A 19,166-nucleotide genomic window follows, 5' to 3' on the forward strand; every position below is an offset into this window, starting at 1 on the left:
ATTAATATTCAGTATGTATGTCAACAGAAGCCATGAATGTTAATTTTAGACTTCAGTAATGACTAAGTCACAGTCAGAGCCTAATGGAATAGCCACTATGACAAGAAAATAAGGCTTAAACCAGCATAGATTATTTAAAAGAGATAAGCATGGAAAAGAGAGATGTGGTATTACCCTACTTTATGTTGTGAACAGACATTTAAGATGAGCAATCAAAGGGAATCTGATAGAGAGTATTAGAGTTAATAGGGAAGAACCAGTAAGAAATGGTAGTATGGTAGGAATTTTAATTGGCATTTCTAAATGAGGTGGAGAAAGCAGATAATATTTTGTTCAGCCAGTTTATCAGAGCTGCTTTATGTCACAATAAGATGTTGGTTATACACAGGAGTTACTAAGATGTTGGTTGAGCAGAAAGCCAGTCATTAGAATGGCATAATATTCAAGGTCCTCCAAGTATGCTATGACAGTTATAATCTTTAAATAAAGAAAGAAATAAGCTAGGAACAGTCAATATTCTTGATTATTATCTTATCAATGAGGGCAAGTTGATTTAGGATCAAACAGTACAAAGAAACAAATATTAGGAGAGACAAGTAACAGGCTAAGCCACTAAAAGTGAGTCCAAAGACATACGATTATTTATTTAAGAGAAAAATCAAGCAATTTAAAGAAAGAAACTACAGTTGTAAAAAGTGCGTAAGAGAAAAACATTATGAAATCATAATCAACTCTATTGATTGTATAATTGTCCGTTCTGCAGATACCAAGACCTGAGACATGATCTTTTCCCTAGCTAGACTTTGAGAATATTACCAGCCCCCCTCTCTTACCCCACCTCATACCCAAAGAAAGGAGAAAGGAAACTAATCTTGTGGACTGTGCACAGGGTAAGATGAGCAGGCAAGACTCAGTCACTGTTTCAATTTCTTAACCTTCATGAGTACTGCATAATTTACAAATCATTGTATATGCAAGTCAGTTTTGTCCAATGACAAGCATCTTGGGAAGATGAGCATCGGCAGGTAGCAGATGTTATTTTTTTAATAATTTATTGAGGTGAAATTCACATAACAAAGTAAACCATTTTAAAGTAAATAATTTGGTAGTAGTTAATATGTTCACAATGTTGTGTAACCAACATTTGTATCTAGCTCCAAAACATTTCAATCACTCCAAAGTAAGCCCCTTACCTTACCTATTAAGTGGTTTCTTCTTCCTTTTCCTCCCTCCTGGGCCCTGGAAAACTCCAATAATGCATTCTGTTCCTATGAATTTCATCGATTTCAGGTATTTTGTATAAACGGAATCATACCATATGTGACTTTTTATTTGGCTTCTTTCACTTGCCATAATATTTTGTAGGCTTTTCCATGCTGTTTCATATATCGGTATTTTATTTCTCTTTATAACTGAAAAATATTCCAATATGTATATCTATCTATCTATATCTATATAGATATAGATATAGATAGATAGATATACACACACACTATTTGGTTATCCATTGGTCATTGATGGACATTCTAGTTATTTTCACCTTTTGGCTATTGTGAATAGTGCTGCAGTGAACTGTGTGAACATGCGCATATTTAAGTACCTGTTTTTGATTCTTTGGGATATATCCCTAGAAGTGGAATTGCAGGACCATATGATATTTCTATATTTAAATATTTGTGGAATCATCAAATTGTTTTCCATAGTGGCTTACCATTTTACATTCCCACCAGCACTGTACAAGTGTTCCAATTTCTCCACAACCTTGTCAACACTTGTGCATGAGTTAGTTTTAATTATTGCTATCCTGGTTGATTTTAACTTATATTTCATTGTGGTTTTGATTTGTATTTCTCTAATGACTAATGATTTTGCACATCTTTTCAAGTGCTTGATGTCTATTTGTATAGCTTTTTTTTTAAGGTCTTTATTGGAGTATAATTGCTTTACAATGTAGCATTAGTTTCTGCTGTATAACAAAGTGAATCAGCTATATGTATACATATATCCCCATATCCGCTTCCTCTTGGACCTCCCTCTCACCCTCCCTATACCACCCCTCTAATTGTTCACAAAGCACAGAGCTGATCTCTCTGTGCTATGCAGCTGCTTCCCACTAGCTATATATTTTATGTTTGGTAGTGTATATATGTCAATGCTACTCTCTCACTTCATCCCAGCTTAAACTTCCCCTTCCCCATGTCCTCAAGTCCATCCTCTACATCTATGTCTTTATCCCTGTCCTACTCCTAGGTTCATCAGAACCTTTCTTTTATATATATATATATGTTAACATAAGGTATTTGTTTTTCTCTTTCTGACTTCCTTCACTCTGTATGAGAGAATCTAGGTCCATCCACCTCACTACAAAAAACTCAATTCCATTTTTTTTATGACTGAGTAATATTCCATTGTATATATGTGCCACATCTTCTTTATCCATTCATCTGTGGATGGACACTTAGGTTTCTTCCGTGTCCTGGCTATTGCAAATAGTACTGCAGTGAACATTGTGGTACATGACTCTTTTTGAATTATGGTTCTCTCAGGGTATATGCACAGTAGTGGGATTGCTGGGTCTTATGGTAGTACTATTTTTAGTTTTTTAAGGAACCTGCATGCTGTTCTCCATAGTGGCTGTATCCATTTACATTCCCACCCACAATGCAAGAGGGTTCCCTTTTCTCCACACCCTCTCCAGCATTTATTGTTTGTAGATTTTTTGATGATGGCCATTCTGACTGTTGTGAGTTGATACATCATTGTAGTTTTGATTTGCATTTCTCTTAATGATCAGTGACGTTGAGCATCCTTTCTTGTGTTTGTTAGCAATCGCATATCTTCTTTGGAGAAATGTCTATTTAGGATTTCTGCCAATTTTTGGATTAGGTTGTTTTCTTTTTTGATATTGAGCTGTATGAGCTGCCTGTATATTTGGAGATTTATCCTTTGTCAGTTGTTTCATTTGCAAATATTTTCTCCCATTCTTAGGGTTGTCTTTTCATCTTGTTTATGCTTTCCTTTGCTTTGTAAAGGCTTTTAAGTTTCATTAGGTCCCATTTGTTTATATGTTTTTAATTCCATTTCTCTAGGAGGTGGGTCAAAAAGGATCTTGCAGTGATTTATGTCATAGAGTTTTTTGCTTATGTTTTCCTATAAGAGTTTTATAGCCTCTGGCCTTATATTTAGATCTTTAATCCATTTTGAGTTTATTTTTGTACACAGTGTCAGGGAGTGTTATACTTTCATTCTTTTACATGTAGCTGTCCAGTTTTACCAGCACAACTTATTGAAGAAGCTGTCTTTTCTCCATTGTATACCTTGCCTACTTTATCAACGATAAGGTGACCATATGTGTGTGGGATTATCTCTGCACTTTCTATCCTGTTCCATTGATCTGTATTTCTGTTTTGTGCCAGTACCATACTGTCTTGATTACTGTAGCTTTGTAATATAGTCTGAAGTCAGGGAGCCTGATTCCTCCAGCTCCGTTTTTCTTTCTCAAGATTGTTTTGGCTAATTGGGGTCTTTTTTTATCCATACAAATTGTGCAATTTTTTGTTCTAGTTCTGTGAAAAATGACATTGGTAGTTTGATAGGGATTGCACTGGATCTGTAGATTGCTTTGGGGAGTATAGTCATTTTCACAATGTTGATTCTTCCAATCCAAGAACATGGTATATATCTCTCACCCTGTTTGTATCATCTTTAATTTATTTCATCAGTGTCTTATAGTGTTCTGCATACAGGTCTTTTGTCTCCTTAGGTAGGTTTATTCCTAGGAATTTTATTCTTTTTGTTGCAGTGGTAAATGAGAGTGTTTCCTTAATTTCTCTTTCAGATTTTTCATTATTAGTGTATAGGAATGTAAGAGATTTCTGTGCATTAATTTTGTATCCTGCTACTCTACCAATTCATTGATTAGCTCTGTAGTTTTCTGGTAGCATCTTTAGGATTCTCTATGTATAGTATCATGTCATCTGCAAAACAGCGACAGCTTTACTTCTTCTTTTCCAATTTGGATTCCTGTTATTTCTTTTTCTTCTCTGATTGCTGTGGCTAAAACTTCCAAAACTATGTTGAATAATAGTGGTGAGAGTGGGCAACCCTGTCTTGTTCCTGATCTTAGTGGAAATAGTTTCAGTTTTTCAACATTGAGGATGATGTTGGCTGTGGGTTTGTTATATATGGCCTTTATTATGTTGAGGAAAGTTCCCTCTATGCCTACTTTCTGGACGGTTTTCATCATAAATCAGTGTTGAATTTTGCTGAAAGCTTTTTCTCCATCTCTTGAGATTATCATATGGTTTTTACACTTCAACTTTTTAATATGGTGTATCACATTGATTGATTTGCATATATTGAAGAATCCTTGCATTCCTGGGACAACCCCATTTGATCATGGTGTATGATCCTTTTAATGTGCTGTTGGATTCTGTTTCTAGTATTGTGTTGAGGATTTCTGCATCTATATTCATAAGAGATATTGGCCTTACCTTTCTTATTTTGCGACATCTTTGTCTGGTTTTGGTATCAGGGTGATGTTGGCCTCATAGATATTGTTTGGGAATGTTCCTCCCTTGCTATATTTTGGAAGATTTTGAGAAGGATAGGTGTTAGCTCTTCTCTCAATGTTTGATAGAATTTGCCTGTGAAGCCATCTGGTCCTGGCGTTTGTTTGTTGGAAGATTTTTAATCACAGTTTCAATTACAGTACTTGTGATTAGTCTGTTTATATTTTCTATTTCTTCCTGGTTCAGTCTTGGAAGGTTGTGTTTTTCAAAGTATTTGTCCATTTCTTCCAGATTGTCCATTTTATTGGCATATAGTGGCTTGTAGTAATATCTCATCATCCTTTGTATTTCTGCAGTATCAGTTGTTACTTCTCCTTTTTCATTTCTAATTCTGTTAATTGGAGTCTTCTCCCTTTTTTTCTTGATGAGTCTGGCTAATGGTTTATCAATTTTGTTTATCTCTTCAAAGAACCAGCTTTTAGTTCTATTCATCTTTGTTAACATTTCCTTCCTTTCTCTTTCAGTTATTTCTGATCTGATCTTTATGATTTCTTTCCTTCTGCTAACTTTGGGGTTTTTTTGTTCTTCTTTCTTTAATTGCTTTAGGTGTAAGGTTAGTTTGTTTATTTGAGATTTTTCTTGTTTCTTGATGTAGGATTGTATTGTTATAAACTTCCCTCTTAGAACTGCTTTTGCTGCATCCCATAGGTTTTGGGTTATCGTGTTTTCATTTTCATTTGTTTGTAGGTAATTTTTGATTTCCTATCTGATTTCTTCAGTGATCTCTTGGTTATTTAGTAGCATACATTTTATCCTCCATGTGTTTTTTTTTTTTACAGACTTTTTCCTGTAATTGATATCTATTCTCATAGCATTGTGGTCGGAAAAGAAACTTGATATGATTTCAATTTTCTTAAATTTACCAAGGCTTGATTTGTGACCCAAGATATGACCTATCATAGAGAATGTTCCATGAGCACTTGAGAAGAATGTGTATTCTGTTGTTTTTGGATGGAATGTCCTATAAATATCAATTAAGTCCATCTTGTTTAATGTATCATTTAAAGCTTGTTTTTCCTTATGTATTTTCATTTTGGATGATCTGTCCATTGGTGAAAGTGGGGTGTTAAAGTCCCCTACTATGATTGTGTTAATGTCGATTTCCCCTTTTATGGCTGTTATCATTTGTCTTATATACTGAAGTGCTTCTATATTGGGGGCATAAGTATTTACAATTGTTATATCTTCTTCTTGGATTGACCCCTTGATCATTATGTAGTGTCCTTCTTTATCTAATGGTCTTTATTTTAAAGTCTATTTTGTCTGATATGAGAATTGCTACTCTACATTTCTTTTGATTTCCATTTGCTTGGAATAACTTTTTCCATCCCCTCACTTTTGGTCTATATGTGTCCCTATGTCTGAATGGGGTCTCTTGTAGTCAGCATATATTATCGGTCTTATATTCATTCAGCCAGTTTATGGCTTTTTTGGAGCATTTAATCCATTTACCTCTAAGGTAATTATTGATATGTATGTTCCTATTACCATTTTCTTAAATGTTTTGGGTTTGTTATTGTTGGTCTTTTCCTTCTCTTTTGTTTCCTGCCTAGAGCAGTTCCTTTATATTTTTTGTAAAGCTGGTTTGGTGATGCTGACTTCTCTTAACTTTTGCTTGTCTGTAAAGGTTTTAATTTCTCCATCAAATCTTAATGAGATCCTTGCTGGGTAGAGTAATCTTGGTTGTAGTTTCTTCCCTTTCATCACTTTAAATATGTCCTGACACACCTTTCTGGCTTACAGGGTTTCTGCTGAAAGATCAGCTCTTGACCTAATGGGATTCCCTTGTATGTTATTTGTTGCTTTTCCATTGTTGCTTTTAATATTTTTTCTTTGTATTTTATTTTTGATAGTTTGAATAACAGGTGTCTTGCCATGTTTCTCCTTGGATTTATCCTGTATGGGACTCTCTGAGCTTTCTGGACTTGATTATTTTCTTTCCCATATTAGGAATTTTTCAACTATAATCTCTTCAAATATTTTCTCAGTCCCTTACTTTTTCTCATCTTCCTCTGGGACCCCTATAATTCGAATGTTGGTGTGTTTAGTGTTTTCCCAGAGGTCTCTGAGACTGTTCTCAATTTTTTTTCATTCTTTTTCTTTATTCTACTCTGCAGTAGTTTTTTCCACTATTTTATCTTCCAGGTCACTTATCCATTCTTCTGCCTCAGTTATTCTGCTATTGATCCCTTCTAGAGAATTTTTAATTTCATTTATTGTGCTGTTCATGATTGTTTGTTTGCTCTTTAGTTCTTCTAGCTCCTTGTTAAACGTTTCTTGTATTTTCTTCGTTCTATTTTCAAGATTCCAGATGATCTTTACTGTCATTACTATGAATTCTTTTTCAGGCAGACTGCTTATTTCCTCTTCATTTGTTTGGTCTGCTGGGTGTTCACTTTGCTCCTTCATCTGCTGTGTATTTCTCTGTCTTCTAATTTTGCTTAACTTACTGTGTTTGGGGTCTCCTTTTCACAGGCTGCATGTTCATAGTTCCTGTTGGTTTTGGTGTCTGCCCCCAGTGGGTAAGTTTGGTTCACTGGCTTGTGTAGGCTTTCTGGTGGAGGAGACTGTGCTTGTTTTCTGGTGGATGATGCTGGATGTTGTCTTTCTGGTGGGCAGGAATGCATCTGGTGGTGTGTTTTGGGGTGTCTGTGAACTTATTCTGATTTTAGGCAGCCTCTCTGCTAATGGTGTGGGTTGTGTTCCTGTCTTTGTAGTCATTTGGCATGGGGTGTCCAGCAGTGGAGTTTGCTGGTCATTGGGTGGAGCTGGGTCTTAATTTTCAGATGGAGATTTCTTGGAGAGCTCTTGCTGATTGATATTACATGGAGCTGGGAGGTCTCTGGTGGTCCAGTGTCCTGAACTCAGCTCTCTTATCTCAGAGGCTCAGGCGTGATACCCAACTGGAGCACCAAGACCCTGTCAGCCACATACGTTAGAAGAAAAGGGAGAAAAAAAAAAGGAAGAAAAATAAATAACTTTATTAAATAAAGTTATTAAAATAAAAAAATAATTTTTAAGTAATAAAAAAACAGGAGAGAGTAACCAAACCAATAAACAAATCCACCATGGTAACAAGTGCTAAAACTATACTAAGATAAATATAAAGATCAGAAACTAGTCAGTTGCATACAGCAAACTCCAAGTCTACAGTTGCTCCCAAAGTCCACCACCTCGATTTGGGATGATTCATTGTCTATTCAGGTATTCCACAGATGCAGGGTACATCAAGTTGAGTGTGGAGATTTAATCCGCTGCTCCTGGGAGAGATTTCCCTTTCTCTTCTTTGTTCGCACAGCTCCTGGGCTTCAGCTTTGGATTTGGCCCCACCTCTGCATTTAGGTCGCCCTCTGGCATCTGTTCTCTCCCCAGACAGGACAGGGTTAAAGCAGCAGCTGATTAGGGGTCTCTGGCTCACTCAGGTTTGGAAGAGGGAGGGGTACAGAATGCGGGGCAAACCTGTGGCAGCAGAGGCCAGTATGACTTTGCAACAGTCTGAGGCACACTTTTTTTTCTCCTGGGGAATTTGTCCCTGGATCAAAGGACCCTTCCTGTGGTGGGCTGCACAAGCTCCCCAAGGTGTGTGGTTAGTGACCTGTGCTTGCACACAGGCTTCTTGGTGGCTTCAGCAGCAGCCTTAGCGTTTCATGGAATGCTTAGCTTATCTCTGGTTTCTGCGCTGATAGCTGCGGCTCACGCCCATCTCTGAAGCTCCTTTAGGCAGTCTTCTGAATCTCCTATCCTCATGCTCCCCAAAACAATTGTCTCTTGCCTCTTAGGCGGGTCCAGACATTTTCACGGACTCCCTCCCGTTTAGCTGTGGTGCACTTGCCCCCTTCAGGCTGTGTTCATGCAGCCAACCCCAGTCCTCTCCCTGGAATCTGAAGCCCAAGAAGCCCAAGCCTCAGCTCCCAGCCCACACCTGCCCCGGTGGGTGAGCAGACAAGCCTCTCAGGCTGGTGAGTGCTGGTCGGCACCAATCCTCTGTGCAGGAATCTCTCTGCTTTGCCCTCCCCACCCCTGTTGCTGTGCTCTCTTCTGTGGCTCTGAAGCTTCCCGCCTCCGCCCACCCCCCATCTCTGACAGAGAAGGTGATTCCTAGTGTGTGGAAACTTTTCCTCCTTCACAACTCCCTCCCCGAGGTGCAGGTCCCATCTCTTTTCTTTTGTCTCTGTTTTTTCTTTTGCCCTACCCAGTACTTGGGGAGTTTTTTGCCTTTTGGGAAATCTGACGTCTTCTGCCAGTGTTCAGTAGGTGTTCTGTAGGAGTTGTTCCACATGTAAAGGTATTTTTGATGTATTTGTGAGGAGGAAGGTGATCCCATGTCTTACTCCTTTGCCAACTTAAAGGTCGATCTATGTAATTTCTTTATAGAAATGATTATTCAAGTCCTTTGCACATTTTTTAATTGTGTGGTTTCTCTTTACGTTGTTGAGCTGTTAGAGTTCTTTATATGTTCTGGGACCTAGGAGTTATTAGATATATGTTTTGCAGATATTTTCTCTTATTCTGTAGGTGGCCATTTTACTCTTTTGATAATGTCTTTTGGTGCACAAAAGTTTTTAATTTTGATGAAATCTAATTTATCCATTTTTTTCTTTTTTGCTTATGCTTTTGTGTCATATCTAAGAATCCACTGCCAAATCCAAAGTCATGAAAATTTACCCCTGTGTTTTCTTCTAAGAATTTTATGGTTTTTACACTTATATGTATGCTGTTGATCCATTTTGGGTTAATTTTTGTATATAGTATGAGGTATGGCTGCAACTTCTTTTTTGTAAGTTGAAATCTATTTTCCAAAGTACCATTTGTTGACAAAGATTATTCTTTGCCCTACTGAATGGTCTTGGTTATTGAAAATTAACTGACCGTAGAGGTATAGGTTTATTTCTGGACTCTCAATTCTATTTCATTGTTCTATGTTTATCCTTATGCTCAGACTACATTGCTTTGATTACTGAGTTTCATAGTAAATTTTGAAAACTGGAAGTTTAACTTCAACTTCCTTCTTTTTCCATACTTCTTTTTATTACTCAGGGGCCTTTGCAATTACATCTGAGTCTGAGGTTTGGATTTTCCATTTCTGAGAAAAAGACTGTTGGTATCATGATAGGAATTACATTGAATCTGTACATCTCTTTGGGTGGTACTGACATCTTAACAACATTAAGTCTTACAATCTATGAGCATGAGATGTATTTTCATTTATTTAGGTCTTCTTTAATTTCTTTTGCCAGTAGTTTATAAATCTCAGTGTATAACTCTTTAGTTTAGGTGAGTAAATTTATTCCTAAGTATTTTATTCTTTTGGATGCTATTGTAAATGGAATTGTTTTCTTAATTTCCTTTTCAGATTATTAATTCCTTTTTGAATTGTTAATTATATATAATACAACTGGAGTTTTTGTTTTGATCTTATAACCTGCACCTTTACTGAATTTATTAGTTCCAGAGTTTGTGTGAGTATCATGTGTATGTGTGTTTATTTATTCTTTGGGGATTTCTATATATAGAATCATGTCATCTGCAACTAGAGATAATTTTACTTCTTCCATTCTAACATGGATATCTTTTATTTCTTTTTCTTGCCTAATTGCTCTAACTAGACCTTCCAGTGAAATGTTGAAAATCAGCATCCTTGTTTTGTTCCTGATACTAGGGGGAAGTTTTTAGTCTGTCACCATTGAGTATGTTGTTAGTTGTGGATTTTTAATAAATACCCATTTTCATGTTGAGGAAATTCTCTTCTATTCCTAATTTTCTGAGAATTTTTGAAATGAAAGGATGTTAGATTTGTCAAATTATTTTACCAGACTTATCTTAGTGAAGTCATATTATTTTTTGGAAAACACTGAAAAAGAAAATTCTCTGAAAAATGGTCCAGGTAATATAATCCATGTAACTATAAAAAAACAAAAGAGGAAAGGAATAGCATGGGTAATCATAGAACAATCAACTCAAACCCTGAGATGACACTAAAATAAATCATCTAATAATTAATTTACAATAATCTAGCAGAATATAAGATATTAGATAGCAATGTATATGAATTTAGAAAGTGGAAATAAAGGCCCCCAAAATTCATTCTTTTCTATGAGACAATGAAAGACTATATAGAAGGAGAGGATAAGAAGGGATAATATTTGATAATCTTATATTTTAATTATAATTTTTATTATAAATCATGGCATTGTGATCTATAAGCCAGAACCATATGGTATTAGATTGAGAGAGATTTCTAGTGTTGAAGACAGATATGAAATGTTGTGTTATTGGTATATAGGGTCTCTCAAGTCTGAAATCAATGTGTCAGCAGGTCCGCATTGCTTATAGACTGAAAGAATCTGCTTCCAAGTACTTCCAGGATGTTGGGAAAATTAGTTTGTTTTCATGTTTTTCATGTGGCCCTCTCCATTTTCAAACCAGCAAAGGTACTTTGGGTCCTTCTCATGCTTTGAATATCTCTAACTTCCTCTTCTGCCCTCAGCCAGGAGAAAGCTCAGCTTTTAAGAGCTCATGTTTAATAACATTAGCTAGCTGGACAATCCAAAGTAATCTCCCTACTTTAAAGTTAAGTGATAAGTAAACTTAATTATATCTGCAAAGTTCCTTATGTCTTGTAAGGTAACATTCAGGAGTGTAACACCATGGGACAAAGGTCATAGAGCCAAAATTCTGGCAACCTTTCACAGGCCATATGGTAAGGGCATGTGTAAATTCATTAAAAACAAAGAAGCCCATCCCAGGCATGCACAAGCCTGACAGGGGGCTGCAGAGGTGCATGAAGCAGAAGCAGAAGCCCACCCACCAGGGTCCTGGTGCTGTGGGCAGAGGAGTTCTCTCCACTGGACAGTAGGCAGGTTGGAGCCCATGACCACCATGCTTCAGCCAAAGGTGGTGCTGACTTTGGAAAAAAAAATTTTTTTTAAAGAAAGCAAACAATAGTAACAACAACAAAAACTACAAAAAGTTGTCTTCTGTCTTGCATAGCTTTTGCCAAGTAATATGCTGTATATTCTTTTTCTTATATATCTATTGTATCTATTTTTCATCTGTTGGTCTTCATGTTTTTTCTCTTCATCTCTGTATTGTACTAAATGTTTTCAATTAAATCTCACTACTACTTTGTCAGTTTGAATATGCTGTTCTACATGTGGGTTTTTTTTTTTTTTTCCTGTTTGTTTAGGTTTGATTTTGGTTTTCACTGTTTGAAATTCTCTGAGCTTGAATTTTTGTTTAATATCAGTTCAACGTTTATGGAAATCCTTAGCCATAATCTTTTCACATCTTTCTTTTATCCTCTTATGTCTCTATTATTCTGTGATTCCAATTAAGCATATGTTCACATTTTATATTATTCTACATCTCATGATGTTCTGCTCTAGTTTTTTTTTTTCTCTTCTCTTTCTGTTTCAAGTTGTGTAATTATTATTGACCTACTTAAAATTTCATTTGTTCTTTTCTTAGCTGTGTTGATTCTAATGATGAGTCCATCAACATCATACTTCATATCTCTTACTGTGTTTTTACTTTAACTCCAGTACTTGATTCATTCCTGTTTTATTCTCTCTGCTGAAATTCCCTATGTCTTCATGCATTTCATCCACCTTTTCTATAAACATACTAATTTGAGAGGTTTTTTTTAATTCCTTAATTTATAATTTCAACGTCTAAATCATCTCTGAATCTTCTGTTGAATGCTTTGTTTCTTGTTTTTATTTTTTTTATGACCTTACTCTTTTGTATATCTCATAAATTTTAATTGCATGTCAGACATAGTGTGTAGAACAACAGAGACTGAGGGAAAGAGTATTTGTGACTGGAAATGGGCATGCCTTTTTTTTTTCTACTAGGCCTTTAGTTGGGGAGATGAATCAATGTTGTCTGGAACTGTGCACAATTTGGGTATTACTTTTGCTATAGATACTTTTAGTGCACCACCAGCTTCAAATTTCTCTGGTATTATCTTGTGCTTAGACTTTTCATCGGTTTGTCAGTGGCTTCTCCTCAATGTACCAGCTCTACCCTCAGCTTTAGGCCTTCCCTCTGTTCCTGCATCTCAGAGAAGATCTCTCCATGATCCCTGGTAGGTACTTGTTTATTGCTGCTTTCCTTCACTGATGTAATGGTGGGAGACAGGGAGGGTTATCTCTTTTCCTGGTTCAACCTTATTTTTAGGTAGGTCCTGCATCCCTGGTTCTCAGGTTTCAGGTTTTCTTGGTTTATTCTTCCTTTCCTCCAGTGAGAGGAGAATTCTATTTGTCTGAGCTCATCCCCTAATGGCTTCAGTCTTTAGCTCTTTAGGGAAGAATGGACTGGGTGGATCTTTTTGCGTTCCAGTAGCTATGGCAGCTTCCCTTCTCCAAGCCTGAACTACTAAGGAAGGATTTCTCTGCTCTTTATCCTGCCCCCAATATTGCTCATGTACAACCCAGGGAGATTGTAAAGTGGAGCTTGCAGGTTTATATGCTGCTCTCAGTGTTCTATGTTGACATGCTAACCATCACTCAGACTTTAGCAATATGTTAAAATTGTAGTGGGATTCTTCTTACCTGCATGTATGCAATCTTTGTCTATCCCCCTTGCCACAGGTGCACTAGTGCCCTTGCCCCATCTTTCCTTATGTTTCAGGCTAGTTTTCTCTGTGACCTTAGATTCTGTTGAATTTAAGAAAAATATAATTGTGTACTTAATCCAGTTTTTTCTTCTTGGTAGAATGAGAGCAACACTTTTCAGGTTTGTAAATATTTGGCAGAAGCTTGAAGCCAATTATTGTAAAGATACAATGAATAATTGTATGTCTGGATAGGTAGATCCTTGAGGCCAAGGACCATGTCTTACTTATATAAGAGTAGCCTCTAGATTCAGGGAAGGCATGTAGTAAAAGCTCAATAAATTGGTATTGAATTGGATTTATAATCTTATCAATATCAGAACTAATATATGGTTATACCAGTGGTTTTCCACTAGGGTGATTTTGCACCCCCCTCCACCCAAGGGACATTTGACAGTATGCAGACATTTTTCACTGTTGTCAGGTCCAGGGGTAAGTGTGTGTGTGTGTGTGTGTGTGTGTGTGTGTGTGTGTGTGTGGAAACACAGACACTTATTGATATTTATAATTCACATAAATATCAATTTCACTGAGGTTGAGAAATTCTTGGTTATACAAACATAGGAATTATAGAGCACATTTTATACAAACTAGATTAAGCTAATAAAGAGTCATGAATAGACATATGTACCAAAATATCTAATGATATGTTAAATCCACTGACTTCTATTTGTACATAGGACAGATCTGGCTGCAAGTAACAGAAACTCCAATTCAAAATAATATTAAACAATAAAGCAACTTATTATATCAACTTAATGGGGAATCTAAAAGTAGCGAGACTTTAGACGGGGTAGCTTCAGGGTTGTTCTTTTCCTCTATGAGTTTCCTGGTTCTTTTTTTCTTTCTTTTTTCACAAGCTGTCTTTGTCCAAGGGCCACCTTCTATCACCTTGAGGATACAGGGAGGGAGAAGGGTAAGCTGTGACAAAATGTGAGAGAGGCATGGACATATATACACTACCAAACATAAGGTAGATAGCTAGTGGGAAGCAGCTGCATAGCACAGGGAGATCAGCTCGGTGCTTTGTGACCGCCTGGAGGGGTGGGATAGGGAGGGTGGGAGGGAGGGAGACGCAAGAGGGAAGAGGTATGGGGACATATGTATATATATAACTGATTCATTTTGTTGTAAAGCAGAAACTAACACACCATTGTAAAGCAATTATACTCCAATAAAGATGTTAAAAAGAAGATTACAAGATGGCCTCTAGAACCACTGGAGAAACAAGCTTTGTTATCATATCTTATATGGATTATGTTTTATAATTTCATCTTTAAAACAAGCAAATTCAAGGTAAATAAGGAGTGGGAAAGTTTATTTTGGTAGAGACTTGAGACAAAGAACCCATCCCAGGATGATCTGAAGATTATTGAAAATACCAAGGATGTGAAAATGTATTTTCTAAAACTATGTTTCTTTGCAAAGGAAAAAGTCTGGAAGAATATAAACCAAAATATTAAACAGTTTATGTAGGTTGGAATTTTAGGTAATTATATGTTATATTTTTATAGTATTTCCATCAGAGTATTGCTACTATGTATTACTTCTAAACTCTTCAAAAATGAAGGTCAAATTAGTTCCAATGAACCAAAATACTCTTTATAAAACAAAAGGAAGGGGGCTTCCCTGGTGGTGCAGTGGTTGAGAGTCCACCTGCCGATGCAGAGGACACGGGTTCGTGCCCCGGTTCGGGAAGATCCCACGTGCCGCAGAGTGGCTGGGCCCGTGAGCCATGGCCGCTAAGCCTGCATGTCCGGAGCCTGTGCTCCACAATGGGAGAGGCCACAACAGTGAGAGGCCCGCGTACTGCAAAAAAAACAACAACCAAACAAACAAACAAAAAAAAACAAAAGGAAAAGAAAAAAGTTTAACACATATTTTAACAGAAATATTCAAACCTTTAATTTGAGGGTGGTCCCTTATCTACGGAATTTACCTTAGAAATATCAGCAAATATCTTGGCTTAGGCTATTGGCTTTCTTTGGATTACTAACAAAATGTATATATATATATTCCTCCTCTTCCATCAGGCAATACACCTTTATGCTCTGGCAGAGCTTTACTGTATGTTCAACCCTAAAAGGCTCATCTTTCTTCCTCAATATTCTGTGCCACATGTATATCCTACATCTTTTGTTTTTCAATTCATCCATACCAACTGGCTGAAAACTTTGGAGTTATTCCTTACTCCTCCTTCTTTATATCAGTTTTCACAATCAATTATCATGTACTGAAGATTCTAGCTCTAGAAGATCCTCACTGTCTAAGCTACACTTTCTACCCTGTGAAAATTGTCCTATTTCATACTTCCACTGTCCCTACCTGAATCTTTCAGTTTCAACCCTATTGACTTTATCAATGGCTCCTCTATCACTTATTTAAATTATCCATCGCAGAGGATCTCTTTCCAAATATAAGTGAAATCTTGTCATTCCACATTTTTAACAAATGCAATAGTGTCTTGTACCTTGCAGAATTAAGTAAGACTCTGATATAACCTAGCCTGGATTCTCATTCTCTTCTTTGTCTATATGTATTAGATTGACTCATGTAAGTTACAGATCCTATGTCTTCTTAAAGTCTTCCTAGAGCTGTATCCTATGCTGAAATAATTATGAGTTAACTATTCTTCCTCAGCATTCCCAGTCTCAGGTGTTACCATGAAAGTCAACTCTGATTTCTTCTCTGCCACCATGTCTTGAGTGTTTAAAATATGCCAGACGATTTACTAAATGTTTTATATATTTATTTCATTAATTCTCATATCTAACTAATGAAATAGGTTTTAGCTACTCTTCTCACCATTTAATAGATGAAATACTTAGTCATAGAGAGAGTAAATGGCCTAAAGTCACACAGCTAGGAGACGGTAGGGCCATTTCACAACCAGGTTGCCTGACTCCAGGATTCATGCTCTTTATCATAAAACTACACTTTGATTTTATTAATCACTAGAGCCAAAGCAAACGTTTAGTACTTCTAAATTTTATTTATTCCCATATGGTTTTATTTTTAATGGTTAACTTGTCTCCCCAACGGTTTGCAAGTTTTGAAGCAAGGATATATATATATATTTGTTTGTTTGTTTGTTTGTTTGTTTTGTTTTGTTTTTTGCGGTACGTGGGCCTCTCACTGCTGTGGCCTCTCCCGTTGCGGAGCACAGGCTCCGGACGCATAGGCTCAGCGGCCATGGCTCACGGGCCCAGCCGCTCCGCGTATGTGGGATCTTCCCGGACCGGGGCAGGAACCCGTGTTCCCTGCATCGGCAGGCGGACTCTCAACCACTGCGCCACCAGGGAAGCCCTATATTTTTTTCTATTATCTTAATTCTGTGGTGCTTAGAAGTACTTTGTAGATAGTTTGTATTAAATGAATGTTGGACAAATGACTAGTTTATTCACCTCACGGAATCTCCTTATCTTAATTCATCTTAAGGTTAGTCCTATTAATTCTGATCATGTCACTATTTTGTTAAAACTGGCCTCGGGTAATTCCACGGTCTGAGCCTAATATTCTTTTTAAATGTCATATTTCACTACCTCTCTCTACAAAGCCTCCACTTGTCCAAAACATACTGTTTCATGTATGGTTCTTTCTATCTTCTTGGCCTTGGCTCTGTAGGTCCCCCTACATGTAAAAGGTTCTTCTGTTTCTCACCTCCAAGTGATCAACTTCAAAACTAGATTTCTCTGGTTCACACATGTTAGCCCTATATACATCTATATTATTTTATCTGCACCACTTCAATGGTCCAGTGTCTGATTTATCATTGTTTCTCCAAAATAATACACCTCAGTATTTTGAAAATAACAGGATATTCAATAAATGTTAAATAAGAGAGTGGTGGGGGCAAGCTTTTAGTGTAATTTTCATATACCCCAAATTTAAATAAGGTGTATAGATTTTTCAATTATTTACATGAGACAGTAAAACATATCTTTACAATATGGGCAGTGAGTGGTCTTTTGAGGAAAACTGAGTGGGTGGGAAATATTAAACCTAGAGAAGGCAGCAACCCTTACGCCTTTCACCTCATGAATTTTGAAGACAGTTGACCTGTGAGTTTTAACCGGGTGGTTATACATGGAATTGTTTTTGTTTTCAGTAAACAAGTACTACAGTATGATGTAATACATGGTTGGTTGAATTTGAGCATGCAGAACCTCAGATTCTGAGGGCTGACTATAAAGTTATAGACGGATTTTTTACTGGGTTGGCACCCCTAAACCCACACTTGCCCTGTGTTGTTCAAGGGTCAACTGTAATCTTTAAAGCATAATGGGTTTAAAAGAAAAGAGCATTAAAAAATTATGTCTTTTAGACCAAAGAAGATTGGCACAGAGATAGTTTTTATTTCAGTGAAGAATGGTACAATCGTTTTGAAGGACTGTATATACTCCACTGCCACTCTTATAAACATCTTTGATTAGAGAGAAAAACACTTCCAGACATATGGAAGGATGTGCTATTTTTATATAGTGTGTACCATAAAACAGACATACGATAATAATAAAATCAGAATTGAATTCATTTAACCTACAAATCAGATTTCTATTTTAAAAGTTAATGAGAAACTATACAGAAGAATTATATAGGTGTATTGGGGGAAAACCAATTAGTTCAATGTGCTGAATGTGTTGTTGGATCTGAATTAAGGAAATAAGTTAAATGCCAAAAGCAAATGCTAAAACTCACTTTAAGGTATTCTAAGTTTAATCTTATGATTCTAAACTTAACTAGTATTTGACTTTGTAGACAATTCTCCTATGCAAAGAAGTGAATTTCAGAGGTCATATTTGACTTATACTTCTAAACTGATGCATCTTTTTTTGTTTTCAAATGATCTGAAGTGGAGAGAGAAAAGATTATATTCACTCATCTTCCTAACGATATCTGCCTTCTATACCATACTCTGCATTTCTAAGTTGAATTTTTCAAATAGCAAATAACTCAATAGAGAAAAGGGAATTGAAATATTCCCTTTCTAAGAGAATATTTTTATGGCAAGGTAATTTTTGAGAAATTCATTTATGATTCCTCCCTACATTTCTGCTATTTCTTTTCTTGTAGGTACTGCTCTGCTTGCCTTATGAAAGATTTGTGATGGGCCTTCTAGACTTTTGTTTCTAAACAAAATTTACTGAAACCAATTGAGGAGTACAGATTTTTGAGATAAGAGAACATCCAGTGAGAATAGGAAAATAATGATTGGTGGAAAGTATAAATATTTTAAAATATAAAAACAATATATATAAAATATATAAATATATAATATTTAAAAATCACCCTTATTTATAGTCATACTTCTGGTATTAGAAGATAAATTTAATGACCCTTTTGGGGATGTCTGCTAGGCATCTCTATGTGTACAACCAAAAAATTAAGAAGATATTAATGCAAACTGGGGCATCCTCAGTCAATGAGGGAGCAAGTAGATAAACAGCTGCTGATAAAGATAGATAAATTCACCTTTAAACATACACACACACACACACACACATACACACTCACACACACACGTGCATACACAATAATTCCTCAGGTAAGCCAACAAGAGTAGACTATTCAGTTTTCAAATAATATGTCATCTTGCATAAGTCTCTGTGGTGCTGGAGCAATGTTCCGCGCAGTGATATTCTCCATTGTTTTTCTATCTCCATTGTTTTTCCATCATTCAGTGAATGCTCTGTTTTGGAGGATGAACCAAACTCTCCATTTTTCTCTAATATATTTGTATATAATAGTTATAAATTTACATGAGGAAGCTCCATTTACAATAGCCAGGACATGGAAGCAACCCAAGTATCCATCAACAGATGAATGGATAAAGAAGATGTGGCACATATATACGATGGACTATTACTCAGCCATAAAACAAAACAAAATTGAGTTATTTGTAGTGAGGTGGATGGACATAGAGACTGTCATACAGAGAGACCTAAGTCAGAAAGAGAAAAACAAATACCGTATGCTAACAC

Source organism: Tursiops truncatus, chromosome 3 (genome assembly GCF_011762595.2).
Source record: "Tursiops truncatus isolate mTurTru1 chromosome 3, mTurTru1.mat.Y, whole genome shotgun sequence".
In the NCBI taxonomy this organism is placed as follows: Eukaryota; Metazoa; Chordata; class Mammalia; order Artiodactyla; family Delphinidae; genus Tursiops; species Tursiops truncatus.